This window comes from Chinchilla lanigera, unplaced genomic scaffold (assembly GCF_000276665.1).
Source record: "Chinchilla lanigera isolate Chin_1 unplaced genomic scaffold, ChiLan1.0 scaffold00003, whole genome shotgun sequence".
Lineage (NCBI taxonomy): Eukaryota > Metazoa > Chordata > Mammalia > Rodentia > Chinchillidae > Chinchilla > Chinchilla lanigera.
Window position 1 is genome coordinate 4,230,125 of NW_004955404.1, and position 13,290 is coordinate 4,243,414.

The window sequence follows — 13,290 nt, forward strand, 5'->3', positions numbered from 1 at the left end:
TAAAGTGTTTTCTTTAACACTTGCTTAGGGACGTGAGAGTCCGGAACTTAACAGTACACCCTTAGCTCTCTTTATCTTGACATTTCCCATTATTTAATTGCTCATTGTCCATTGCTGAGTATTTCCTGATCCTCAGAGGCCCTGCCCTCAGAATTTTAGACCTTGAAGATAACCTAAAAATATCACAGTCTTCTACATCTCTAAAAAGATAGGTGATACAAATGAGCTCCAGAGAAGGAGTGCTTCAGAGCTGTCATCAAATCCTTGTTTCTGATTTTTGGGAGAGAAGGCAGCACGGACGGTGGTAAAACACTCAGATCCTGGGTCCAGATCACCGGAATTAATTGCCAGTTAGCTCACTTATAGAAGCTGTGCAACCTTGGCCACGATCTATGTCATACCTAAGCCTCAGTTTTCTCATCTCTTGGTAAGATAATAATCTTCCTGACTGCACAGGGCTGTGACGGTTGGATTGGGCTGAATAGATGTGAGAGGCTTAGAGAGGATCCCAGGTGCAGAAGCACCACACACATAAAGAGAGCCCACTCTTTCTTAGGAGCTTCTCTGCACCGTACTCCCTCAGGGGTTACCCGCTGCACCCCTGATCTATGAAGTCTCTCCGTCCAATTTCAATTGCCCTTCCTGGAATTAAATTTTGCCAATTACTTCAGCTTCTTTAAGTGTCTACATGTCTTTCTTCCTAAATTAGGTTGTGTGTCCTGTACCCAGTAGAATACTCCAAATTAAATACATGCTCGCGAAAGAGAATGATGCTGACCTTTGGGATACTAAATCCTCAAGATGTTTCTATCTTTTCTCTATCACTGATCGTATTCACGGGGTGGCTTCACATTCCCGGAACTGAGCTCTGAGCCTCTTGTTAGACCACTCAGAAGGAGCTTGTAAGTGGATCTGAAGAAGAAATCCAGTCTTCTCTGCAGAGTAGCACAGCCCTGTGCAATCCCCAAGAAAACACTCTGTACACAGGTTTTTGGTTGCTGTTGACTTTAAATTTTCAAAAGTCAAGCAAATCACATTTGCGTTAGTTGTTTCTATTTCTTGTCTTTTTTTATATTCATCTCTCAAGATCTTCCTATCCCAAATTTGATTTGAAGAGTCATCAAAGAACTTAGAACCTAAAGGTGACAACTATACTCTAGTTTCCTGAATATTCATTCCACTTCTTAAGAATTTCATCTTTTAAGACTTGAAATTTGAAGAAATGTGTGTTTTTATCCTCTAAGAAGTGATCTCTCTTGAAAACATAAAATAGAATTCTCAAAAATGTTCAAATCACTATGATAAAATCTTGAAAAATTGTGCTAGACTATACTCATTGAGTTTCAAATAATAATTTCTACCATTACACTGTAGAAAAAATAATGTTTTACATAAAATACACTGAGGGTCTTAAAAAGGTGAACAATAAGCTCAATGTTTTAGACTTAAAACTATTCTAAAAGTGGAAAAATAGCTCAAAATAATAATTCCCAAGTATTCATGTAAAACAATGTATGTTAAATGGCATAATATTAATAAAAAGGGAAGTTTCAAGTGTATACATATATATGTGTATATATATATATATATATATATATATATATATATATATATATATTCTCCACATCTTTATTTTTAAAATTATAGTAACTCATCATTCTGAGCTTATCACACGTTTTGTTTTATTACTTTTTTCTACATGGAAAAATAATTGAGTTAACTTTACTTTGGTTCTCCAATGTTCTAGATATTTGTTTCATCTCATATTGAGATGACTAATATTCTTAGCCTTTTAGTCTTTACAAGTATTAATTATAACAACTGAATTATTTTCATTCTGTGATCTAAAGAGCATAAAACCTCCATTCTCTTATGACTCAAGTAGCCTGCAGTCAGTGAGCAGGTATTTCGTGGATGGAAGCTGCAGTGGGTCAGCAGGCTAAGGGCAGAGGATCCTACCCAGTCTTTAGTATGTGCTGAGGTAGTGCTCAGCTGACTGAACAGAAATCTAAAAGCTTTGGAGCTTTGCTGGCTCATCCAGGAGAAACATGGTGTAGACAGGCATTTATGAGGGTCACAATCTTTAGCTTCTCTCACAAGCACACAAGATTGGGCTTTCCAAGCTCTCCACATTATCTGTTTGGATTTTTTTTTTGGCGGGGGGGGGGGTGTTTGATTTTTAGTTTTTTGTATATTCAATAATTTGTTTTGAAAAATATGAGGAAAAATTGCCCACCAAACACACTTGTGCATTTCATTCAGGAGCCAAGAAAATCTCCTTCCAGAACTAAGGGTCAGACAAAGGGTCAAACATCTGTCCTTCCTGTGGATATCTTGAATTTTCTAAACTTTGTGCCATCTTGCATATTTGTTTATTCAATAGTACCTGCTCCTGTCCTGCTTCTAGTCAAACACAGGTGGCAGGTATTATTCCAGTAAAAATGAAGTTTATTTGGCTAGAGCCGCAAAGTCTAAGAATGCACTTGACCTACCAGGTTGGTCTGGAACTCACAGAGATCCTCCTGCCTCAGCCTCAGGAACACTAGTACTATAGACAGGCATCGTCATACCCTGCCTCTAATTTGCAATTGAGGAAGAAACTGGCGTGAAGTAGGAGGTGAAGAGGAGACTCAGACCTTCAGTGACCCTTTCCACAAGAGCAGCAGAAAGCCCCTGAGACCTGGGCTCCCCAGGGAAAGAGGAGACTGTGAGCTCAGTAGGGAATGGAGTGGACAGGGGTCTAACACAAGCTCTGCTCCAGAGCTCGCCAAGGTGCACTTCTTACAGGTAATACATCAGGAGGCAATAAGAAGCTAACCTTCTCCCAGTACTGGTTCCTAAACTGGCCCTTTACTTCTCTTTGTATTCTTTTTATAATAAAAATATGCTGTCTTATAATATTTTGGAAATATTTGTATAATATTTGGGACTGTGTCCACAGATGGGCCTTTCTCCTTTAATTGCACCTGCTTTGGGATGACTTACTGATGGACCTGAAGAATGTCCCCAGCTTTTACCCACTTTGAAAGTGTTAGCATACCTATGTCTTCAATCAACAGAGCCCTAAACTACTCCCCTGTAAAATGCGCTCTCTTACTGGCACCTTGGACTGCACCCCACTCAGCTTTGTTTCTTAACATTGCCAGTCGGGCGAGTGAGAACAAAATACAACTTTTGTTTCCTAGAGAAAGTTTACTTTACCTAACTGGCCAAGGACCTGAAATCCAATTTTTCTCTCTCACCAGTAGCAAGAATGGGAACCTCTGTAACTGGAAAACGAAGAGATGATATAAGTTCTAACCCCCCTTTATAGGGAAATACTAAGGGATAGAGACATGCATGGCCAGCAAATTTTCCTTTCTTCACCTAGAATACCTAAGTACTTGTAAATGAACATTTCAGTGACCTGCTAATAATACATGACTTGGGAGCATGTGGTCTGAAAACTAAGGTACTTTTCACAGAAGTCTGTTGAGATTGATACAGATGGAGCAGAGGTGGTAGATCACCAGAAGTGAGTGTCTAAATTTGCAATGATGTCACCTTTTACCCCAAAGATGACATCCGTTACTGTACACAAAAGAAGTTTTGTCAACAGATTGAGATTGGTAGACTAGCTTTCATGGAGTCACCAATAATAGACTGACCATGAAAAAATACTTCTAAGCAGGCGTGATATGTTGGAACTGGTGTCGTGGATGTAGAAGCTGGGTTCTTTCTAAATGGAGAAAGATTTTGAAGAATCTTGGTTTACTTTGCAAAGTTTTCCATGAGTCACCTCCACCTACTCTCTTGCTGAGATCTGCTAATAAAAGTCTGCATTGGAAAATATCCGTGTTTGAAGCAGCAAAACAGTTCTATGAGAATAAGAATCATAATTTCTTAAGATTTAGGTGGATAATGACAGATAGAAATGAGTCTGATCAATGAATAAATTAATATTGTTTAAAAGTAGCTTGATAAATCCCATGGCATATTCTCATTTTCCTGAGATCAGTAGCCCCTGGAAATTGACAGCAGAAGTTTGCTGGGAGCTTGCAGAGGAGGAGTCTGAAGACCTGTGGGTTTCTTATGTCCTTCAGGATCACGAAGGTAGTCCAAATCTGGTTCTGAAATCTGTGAATAGCAAGTTCTTCTCTCCAGCCTTTTTCATTCTTGGTAGTACTGGGATTGAACTCAGGGCCTTCCCACTAAATTTTACCCCTAGCTTTGTTTAATATTTTATTTTTTTATTTCAAGGTGTGGTCTCAGTAAGTTACTCAGGCTGGGCTTGGACTTGTGACCCTCTTGACTCAGCCTCTGAGAGTATGTCCAGGACGTCTTTAGATACCCTAGACATTCAAAGAAAATGCTTGTTACTCAGTACAGCACAGCGATTATAAATAGGCTCTGGAGTAAGCATGGGACCAAGTCCTGCCTTGGCCACTGCAATACATCAGTTATCTTGTGGAAATGACCTTGGAGCTTTAATTCTCTGGCAAATACCCTGTTTGCCAAATGGGATTATTTTGGAGCTCTTTCCCAGGGCAAGTGTGAGTCTGCCGTGCTCACCCAAGCCTTTTACAGCGTAACTGCTCAGTAAACTGTGGAGTCCTCTGAGTGCCTTCAAGGGACATGGAGAAAGCCTGGGATTCCTCTGTGGGTGTTGGAAATACTCTGCACAGGGGCACATGGTTCTTAAAGCACTGATAAGAACATTTTAACAATGACAGGGACTGGTTTGTAGACTGGGAGACATTCTCCTGGGAGAGTTGGTATAACTTAGTGATAAGGAGGTAGGTTTTGGAGTCAAACTGTTTTGAATCTGAGGACCTATGTAGCTTTAGGTGGGGCACTGAAACAATTCTACCTCCTTATCCTTATGCATAGCAAGAATGGTAAGATTGCTACCTCACTCTGTGACTAGGAAGTTTAGATGAAATTGTACCCATGAAGCCAGGGCCCTCTCCTTGACAGCAGAGGGCAGTCAGCGGATGGGAGCTAGGATGTCCTGGAAGAAGCTAGCAGGCCTGCTGCTGGCCCAGTGCAGATGGAGATGGAGACGCCCTTAACCCAGCACCTAGGCCTCCTGGAAGGGTCTCTTTTAGGAGGAGAGACACAGCACTCCCAAAGTGCTTCTCATTCCTGGAGAGACGATTTTCCTTTGGTTTACCTGTAGTGAAAGATTAGGAAATTCAGTGAGGATTGGTGTTTTGTGCCTTCAGTATTAAGAAGGAAACATACAAGGCTGAAGGAGAGGAGACTGTGGGAGAAAAGAAGATAAAAGAATCAATGCTGCTACAGGGAAGTGAGTCAAAGGTGGAAATTATGGCCCCAAGGCGTCTCCCATGCCTTTCACCGGAAATTCTTCGGAACCCTCACCGAGGAAGGCAGAATGCATCCTGTTTCTGAGCTGGTGCTATCTTCCCTTCTCCCTTTCTATGACCCTTCTTTCCTGCATTCCTCCTCTGATTGTTCTCTCCTCTCCTCTTCCACTTACTTCTCTTTCTTCTTCTCTTCTCTGCTTCCTCCCCTTCCCCTTCTCTTCCTCCTCTTCTTCCTTACTTTCCTTGTTCTTGCCCTTCTTTCCCTTCTTCTCCTTCTCCTTTGTCTCCTTCTACTTCTTGCGCTTCTTCCTCTCCTGCTTTTGATGAATTTTTTGAAGAATTTTGAAGAATTACTTTGATAAGTTTTCCATGAGTCAGTTGTACCACTCTCTTATGAGATCTGCTCATAAAAACCTGCGCTAAAAAATTTCAAAATTGGAAGAACAATTCCATGACAATTCGAATCCTTCTCCTCCTCCTTCTGTCCCCCACCTTCTTAAGTGCAGAGATTTTTGTGGTTATAGCAGCACAAGGAGGTCTGTGGCTACTGTGATCGAAGTAAAATGCCAATATCTACATTACTGGCCCCATCACAGCAAGTGATCACAGGGTTATTAGTGGTTATGTCTTATTCGTTACATCACTTAATGAATGCAGTAAGGAATGATGGGAAAAGGGAACCCCACTTACGAACATCCCGAAACAATTGTGTCAGACAGCTGAAAGCAGAGGACACAAATCCAGTAGCATGCATTGCGATGAAAAAGATGTTTGCGTAGGACCCATGGTATATTCCATAAGACAGTACTGACTCCAGAGGAGGAAAGAATCACTCACAAGTGGTGATCAAAAACTGCAGTGATTGTTTAAATTCATAAAAAATTATTACAATAAGGGACACAATGCCGTTAATCCCCCTGAAAGCCCCCCCAACACACATCCTGTTGTCATTTCCACTTTCTGATGCGGTCCTGGATGTTCTCTTTCCTAGGGTCATTATTAGGTGTGATTAAAAAGATAGTAAATGCAGGCTTGAGAAAACATTATAGTGTTTTCTGTCTACTGTATCCACTGGGCCTGGCACTGTGTGACTTCTGGCTCTTCCCCCTAATCAAAATGACCACTACAGACCAATTGTTGAATCCACTCAATGCATCGAAATAGCCAGGACAGTGCAACTAAAGACATTCAGGAAAGAAAACGTCCAGAACTGGTTCAGAAAGCCACAAAAACAATGACATAAACATGCTCAAAGTGAGGGGAACATTTTGTGGAGGCTTAATAACAATGTGCCTTTTGCCGTAATAACTTTTGTTACGTAAACACACTGTAGTTTATGGTATTATCATACAGTGGGAGGACCTGGCAGGTATCAGGTTCAGCGTGGTTCAAAGTCAGTGTCATCAGAAACGAGCTTCCCCAGATTTATATACGCTGAGGAAAGTTTCACATCACGTCATTAGTGGCGCTCCACAAAAGGGTATAGGCTGAACTTAATCTTGGTGACACTTTAGACACACCCTGACTGAAGGATATTCTCAACATAAAAGAATTACTCCGGAAGCTGTCAGTAAATTACTCTGAGAATGGACTACAATCTTGCTCTGCCCTGAAAATATCTCCCAAGTAAACAATTGCAAGCTCCATCTTTTGCATATAGAGTTACCCTAAAGCTTTCAGCAGAGATACAGGATTGTACATATATTTTAAGTAAGCCCACAGTAATAAGTTACCGCATTTTCTGGGCAACTTAAGGATCAAAATGCTGTTAAGACTGCAAGATTTATTCCGTACATGAGCTGCAAATTTTAATGTGAGAATGCTACCGATTCTCAGTCAAAACCAAGTATGGAGAGGTTTATGTACATATTTTCTCTCTCATTGTTTTCTCCTCTTATCATTTGAGAAAAATCTCAAGAAAAATGTGCCTTGAAAAACCCAAGTTTTTTTTTTTTTTTTCTTTTTTTACTCGTTTTGAAGTCACATTTGCTTGTGGGTGAAAAAGTCTACCTCTCTGAAGGACTGGCTTCTCTGCACCAGAAAAGAGGGAGCAATCTAGAGCCCGTCGGGCGTCTGAGACTGCCAAGTTGCACTGGCGAGCATTTCTGTGCTGACCCCCTCAGTGCCCCCGACTCTGCATCCCAGACTCAGGTTCTTGTGCTCCTGGTAGTCTTTTCCTTCTCTTCCGCGTGTTCTGAGCTCTGCCACTAGGGATCTGCCCTCCAGTCATTATTATGCTCCCGGGTTCAAGTTGGGTTTCCCTCATTAAGTCCTGCCTCTGTGCTCAGCACCCTTCTATGGTAGGGCTCCACATGGCACTCACAGTCAGGGTGTCACCCCTGCATTAGCTTCCGGTGGCTGCTTTCAAAAATCACTGCAGATGTAGTGGTGCAGAAAACACAATTTATTGTCTTAAAGTCTAAATCCTGGGGGCCCACATGAGCTTCATTAAACTAAAGCATAGCCACACGGGGGATCATTTTCCCTCAGAAGCTCAGGCAGATGCTGCTTTCCCTGCTTTCCTGGCCATGGCCACCCCCTGGCTGGCGGTCCTCAGCCAGCAGTAATGTCTCTCTGCCTTCCCTTCCATTGCCACATCCTCTTCTGTAGTCCTCATGCTTTCCTCTTCCCCTTACAAAGATTCCTGTAATTGCTTTAAGTCTTGTTATAGTTTATATCTAGAGGTCTCCACGAACCTCTGGCGCTCCGAGGTGGGGATTTTGGAAGGTGGCTGGATCATGGGGATTACAGATACCTGGCAATTGGAGGCGGGGTCTGCTTGTAAAAGGTGGGTTGCTATGGGTGGGGCCTGGAGGGGTTCATCTCCATCCCTGGCTCCTCCCTTCAATCTCTGCTTCCTGTCCACCATGAGGAGAGCAGCTCTCCTCTGCCAGACACCTCTGTCCTGCCCTCCACCCAGGAGCCAGCCAAACATGGACTGAAATTCAAGCTAAAATAAACCTGTCCTTTCTTAATCTATGGATGGTGGGTACCTTCTCCCAGTGACAAGGAAAGTTGCTAAGACAAGCCCACCAAGGTAATGCAAGATAATCACCTTTCCCAAGATCCCTGACTGAAATGCATCTGCAAATTCCATTTGGCTCTGGGAAGACCCTGCATCAACAGGGACTGGGGGAAAAGAGGTGGGCGTTTCAGAGCCGTTACCTGTCCTGCGCTCTCAAATGGCCACTGCTATTCAAGAAGAACAACACAAAGCAGGACTTTTAAGATATGAAGAGCAACTTAACTTTAAAGTACTGAGTGTATTTCATTAAAATCCCTGAGGAGAGAGGAGACTGTCATTTCCAGAGTGAAGACAAAAGTGTAGTCATCAGCTTCGAGGTGACAGCCACTATGATCTCATTTGTCAGCTGTAATTTCACTAGGAATGATGCCAGACACATGAGTCTCCATGGGATTCACTTTCCTTCTCTAGAGAACTGGACTATCTGACCTCCTGGAGAAAAACCTGAAATGTGCGGCATATTTGGTTTTCTCTTATACAAACAGTGTGATGATCATTTTATTAATTTGCTCTGCTCAAAACAGAATGTCATATTTTCCATAATGCCTGATTAGCAGTGTATGAGAAAATGTATAGTTTGGAAGCTATCTAAATAAAATTAATACAGCTTTAAAACAGGCTGATGATTATACACATTTTTGCTTTCCTTCCTCACAAGTAAAAAACAAAAAACAAAAAACTTCATTGCCTTTGCTGACCACAAAATGTGCAAAAAATTGAAATCAGAAATTCAAATTCAAAATGAAATTCCATTTAGCATTCACCTTTTAATTCTGTTTGGGGAGTCCTGAAATTAAATCTATAACCACAGCATCCTAATAACAATTGGGAATAGAAAGACACAAATGCCTTTGTAGAATTTAAACCCAGACTCACCTCTATTTCCTCACTGTTCCTTCTAATTTTTGGAATTTGGCGAGTTAACAGGGGCCCATCCTCCTGAGAGCCAGGTGTGTGACACGTGTGTAAATTAGAATTCCAGCCACTCTGAAAATGGAGGTCTCATTTCTGCAGGTACATTCCCGATGAAATGAAAAGCAGTTGCATTTGAAGATAACAGCCAAACCCGTGGTTTCTACTGTCAAAGAACTGTTTTAGTAATTTGCTTATTCCATTTGAGAGTGTGATTGATTACCTCCTCACTATTTTTTAACTTGGCCTCTTTTTAATGAGGTTTTTGTGCTTATTAATTATTTTGAAAGAAAAAAGACCTTTGGAATGGTTTTATTAACAAAACCATTGCACCTTTTAATTATTTTATTAGCATTATAATTTTTAAAGTTGAGTGGGACCACCACATTCAACCTCCCACTGGGTGATTCTAAATCCATCTTCCCATTGCAGGCAGGAAGCTCATGGATATGTGAAATCCACTGTCACCTATGAGAGCCAACTCCCGCTTCACTCAATTATATTCTTCTTTGTGGAAAATTAGATCTCTTTTCTGATCACTCTATGATTAGCTTTATAGTGATATCCCATGAGTTGTTTTCTATATGCAGAAAACTGTCTGATTCTGGATGCAGACATATATGGTACCCCAAGTACCTAGTACCGTGATAGAGTATTGTCTTTTTCAAAACAGCTTCATGATAACTTCAAAATTCTAAAATGTTTTGAAAATTACATTACTTTGTTTCTATTTTCTTAGTTTTTAATTGTAGAATTACTTTTAAAAAGCATCATATAGAAATGTGCAGCCTGAAATAAGAAAGAACTAAAGACTTAGGAAAGAAAAAGCCCTACTAAACACATACGCAGCTCAATGAGTCTGTACTTTGTCCACGCTGCTGTTCCAGGACAAACGGATGCTGTCATATTCTCTGTTTATTAGATTTGAATAAATTCACAGTTTCATGCACTCAGTTTAATCAGTTGTGCCAATCTCACCGTCTACGTTTCTTTTTCATCCTAGGCAGGAAGACATACAATTTAATCAAGCAAGTGTTAAAAAAAAGTTAATTCTGAAGGGAGAACATTGATTTTAACTTGAGATTACACATGTATAAATAATGTTTAGTCAGTTGTATCACATAGATTTTCATAAATAATGGATCTATTAGCTACTACTGTATGCAAAGGAGCCCACAAACAGGTGACTGAAAAAACAAACGTTTATTTTTCCATGATTTCTGTAGGTCAGGAACCCAGGAAAAGAGAAACACAAGGGCTGGAGATTTAGCTCAGCGGCACAGCGCCTGCCTGGAAAGCGTGACGTCTTGAGTTCGATTCCTGGTATAGGAAAAAAACAAACAAACAAACAAAAAAAAAATAGAAACACAGACTATGAGAGAGAGAATTCCCAAGGCACAAGCCCTAAGGAACAGTCATTTTGTCATCTAACACGGGAGAGCAATCACTCAGAAATAAGGCAATAAGCCCTGCCCACACCAGAAGTTGGGGTTATGCAAGGGAATGGGTGTGCAATCACTGGGATGATCTTAAAGGCTGCCTGTCGTGTATGTCCTCTCCACAGAACATAGAAAAGTCAGACGATTAGGGACAGTCACTTATCTTTACATCACAAACCAGTAGAGAACATATAGTCCCATTACGAATGGAAATATTTTCATTTATTGAAGTCCATGTATTTTTAAACATAGAACAGGAGAGGTGGAGACATCATTGAATTCTTTATCACTGTGCCATTTAATGCCTTGGTAACCTTAGCAAGAGGGAAGTGGGAGAAAAAAGAGAAAAGGGAGATTTTCGGTGTAAGATGAAACAGGTTGCTTAGAGTGTCTTCCAGCCCAGACCGAGGAAAGAAGCTCCCTGTTGTTAGATATGATGTCATAAAGAAGATGTTTTCAAAAAGAAATTGAACAAAATAATGCACTGTGCCTCAGGTTGGCTGCAAGAAATGGAGTGAACAAGGTAGTGAGAGGAAAAGGCATGAACACTGGTTTAAAGAGCAAAAGTTTGGGAGGGGAAAGAAGAATTCAAGTGGAAAGTAGTTGCACAGAACACCAGGAATTTCATCTCTAGCTTCAAGCAGAAGCTCAGATATCAAACTGCAAAGCCCTAGCTCCACTCTGGAACCCACTGACCCCAGCACGGTTTCTGGAGTGTGGCATTAAGACTGTGAAGACAGGCCACATGGGAACACATTGTCCGCATGTCACTTTCCGAGAGCATTCTGGGTGATTTCAAATGGAAAGTGAATAGCAAAACTTGGCTACATAGTTCCTTCTATAATCACATTCAGAGGAAAGGTAGACGAAGATACCAGGACATGAGATTATCAATTATTTCTCCACATTTTCAGAAGGAAGGGACTATGAGGGCAGCAATAATTATTTTAGGTGAAATATCATACATATTGTATTTGTCTTTCGCTTTGGAAAGTTTCAAGGTTTTATTTCCTACCTCACAGGATAGTGAAATCTGCTACGCTGTTAGCAAGATTCCTGTGGAGGACACTTGCCGGTTTTCACTCACTGCTAACCCTCAGTCCGTTTCGGTCTGGGTAGTACAGTACGCACTGCTGTTTCACGCAGAAACAAGAAACTTGCACTGTGGCGCTCCTTTCATCCATCCAACGCCCGTAGTGCTTAAATGCAAACAAAATTCAAGAAATTCATCACCCTCTCAAGGTGCGTGTGTCCTTGCTGAACCATTTTTTTCTTTTCATGAACTACTTTGCATACGAATACCAATAGAAATCAGCTGCCATTTATGATCTGCTACGCTGAGAATGTCATCCTTACAATTCCTGCGCACAAACTCCTAGTAAAATTTGTGTGTTCCACGTTTAAATGTAAGTCTGTAAAATAAGTTTACTAAATTATGTCAAGGTATACTTAGTAAAGTGTCTTACACAGCTAATTTTGAAAATTCCACTATTACAAAATTAATTTATTTCTGTGTTGATTTTAAGTTAAACATAAAGTTTATTTTGATTTGTACCTGATATTGACAATTTTGAGTTTATCTTTATATAGCTGAGCTTTTGTAACACCAACTTCTCTCTCTTTTTTTTTTTTTTTGGTTTTGGTTTTGGTATTTTGCAGTACCAGGAATCAAACTCATGACCTTACGCTTGCCAGGCAGGCGCTGTGCCACTGAGCTAAATCCCTGCCCCCTCAACTTCTTAAACATTTTGCAAGAGTAAAGACATCTGCAAGTAGCAATTTAAATGGAAATCTAGATTGAGATTATTTTGAAGTATTTATTTATTTATAATTTGGGTTTTTTTTTTTTCATGTTTCGGGGGATCAAATCCAAGGTTCCCTGCTGTGGGCGAATGCTTTGTCACTGAGCTATACAACTTATGCCCTAAAAGTTTTTATTATCACAGTGTCAGAATCCAATTATATCTAGTTCAATTATTATAAAAACAAAAGAAAATAGCGAAGCAGAAACTCCACACAAATAAAACCATAAGTTTGGTAAAATCTTTGGTGAAAACTGAGAAGTACATTTCAATAAAATAATCCCGTTGGTAAAAAAGTAAACAGAATTTGAAATTCTTTTTCCTGGAAGAAGGAAAAAAATACCACTATGTAATTATGTAGACACCATGACTTTATCCCTGTAAAATGCCAAAAAATTTAATGAAAAATCTGATTTAAAAAGTTGAGATGTCAGTGAGAGGGAAGACTACATAGTTTACATACTAAATAAGTAAATTTCTTATGTTATATCAAAATAACTTACTGAACCTAGCGGAAGAAAAATGACCTACAAATTTAATTTACAAATGATAACAGGGCCCTATACAATATAGAAGTATATATTCAACAAATGCCTGAAAATCTGTAAAGAAGTTCATGCAAACTCTAGCGACAAGCAAAAGGGGAAAGTTTAAATGAAGAAACATTATTTTCTTGATGTGACTTCAATGTTACAAAACTGTTAATTTATCTAAATGCATACATATGCAGATGAACTTCAGTCTAAATTCCCCTGCCTTTTCTGAGTGCCAGAAAACATTTCTGAGTTTTCACGGAGGAGTAACAT

The 13,290-nt window shown here is 40.1% G+C and overlaps 1 protein-coding gene across 2 annotated transcripts in view; it reads left to right on the forward strand.

The window, feature by feature from the left end:
* Fam155a (family with sequence similarity 155, member A) overlaps window positions 1-13,290 on the forward strand; it is a 582,136-nt gene that overhangs the window by 369,192 nt on the left and 199,654 nt on the right. The gene's annotated exons all lie outside the window — the stretch shown is intronic.